This window comes from Octopus bimaculoides, chromosome 4 (genome assembly GCF_001194135.2).
Source record: "Octopus bimaculoides isolate UCB-OBI-ISO-001 chromosome 4, ASM119413v2, whole genome shotgun sequence".
In the NCBI taxonomy this organism is placed as follows: Eukaryota; Metazoa; Mollusca; class Cephalopoda; order Octopoda; family Octopodidae; genus Octopus; species Octopus bimaculoides.
Window position 1 is genome coordinate 146563219 of NC_068984.1, and position 1751 is coordinate 146564969.

Sequence of the window (1751 nt, forward strand, 5' to 3'; positions counted from 1 at the left end):
AAAGGAGAACGCCAGAGATAAAGAGAGAGAGGGAGGGAGAGTAAGAGAGGCAGAAAGAAGAAAAAGACAGAGAAAGAGTGTGAGAGAAAGAGAGAGAGAGATAGAGAAGGGAGAAAGATAGGTAGAGAAAAAGAGAGGGAGAGAAAGAGAGGGAGAGAAAGAGGGAGAGAGAGAGAGAGAGAGAGAGAGAGAGAGAGAGAGAGAGAGCACCTCCTGTTTGAGGATTTTGATCAAAATAGGGCGAGATCGAAAGTGACAAAGAATAGGAAGATTTGAATATGTCCCCGAAAAAGGATTTAGAATGTGCTTTAAGCGATGTTAGAGACAAGTTGTGTATTCTCTGGAAAAAGCAGACAACTCTACTGACACTACGCAAATAAGGAAGAGAAATACAAAGGAAATACGGTAAGACTATTGTCGAGCCGACATTTGGCTTTGTGTCGCCTTTTCCCAATAGAACACGGGAAGGTGTCGAGGATAGAAGTGGTTTACAACATGTGATAAGATGGGAGCCTGCATTAAACTGCAGGTACTGAAGACCCGGAAAGAAGTCAAGGCCATTCTGGAAGTGTACCAAGTTGCAGTAGCGGTCAGAACGATGGTGAAGAATAGAGGGAGCCACATGCACGGATCTAAAGACCACTCAAGAACTATCTGTATAGAAGGTAAAAATCTGATTGGAAAAAAGGAGCGTATTACGAGGCGAGAATGGTAAGAGCAATAAACGAAGACGATGAACCGGAAGATTACGGTGGCTACTGTTGAAAACACAGTACCAACATTTGCGTCTCCGAAGACGGTTGGAGTATTTCTACAGGGCTTTTTGTTGGACTTTCAGTACCAACCTGCTCCAAAACCAACCTTGGTTCTTTGATACTGTCTACTTTAAAATTACTTAAGTTAAAGCGTTACATAAAAGTTTCATGTGAAATGTTTCAGACACTACTCTAAGAATGACATTTTTCTAAGTATTTCAATGTTTTAAAAATTAATTGAAAAAAAAAAAAAGGTCGTGTATTTTGAAGGGAGTTAAATGTTAAAACCGTGATAATTTTTGCCAATTTTCAAAGACTGCGATTTCCAGTGTTGATATGGAAAGCAGAAAATGCTGGTGAATGAAAGAATTCCTTCGCAATTGAAGTATTTTAGATCGATGTTTGTTATTTTGAATTGACATTTTAATTCAATGGTGTCTGATGGAAGAGTGGGACGGACGAAGTCTTTGTTTTTATCTTTCTTGAGCGCTTCTTTGGAAATATGTTTGGCCGGGACCCTTTGTTTGCTGGATATTAAAAGATGTCTAGTGTGACATAAGAGAGATCTGCAACGGCATTGATTGACGTTGTTCTATCTTTGATTGTTTATACTTATTACAGTCACTGGACTGCAGCCGTGCTGGAGCAGCGCCTTGAAGAATGTAGTCCAACAATTCGGTCCAAGAACAATTTTTTAGAAGTCTTGTACTAATTGTATCGGACCGTTTTGCCAAACTGCTAGGTTACAGTGACATAAACAAACCAACATCTGTTGTCAAGTGGTGGGGACAAACACTCACACACACACACACACGTATGTACGCGTACACATGCACACGCAGACATGCACACACACACGCACACGTACACACACATACACACATACAGACACGTACGTACACGTACACATGCGCACACACATGCGCGCGCACATGCACACGTACACATGCACACACGTACACACGCACACACACACACACACACACACGTATGCAC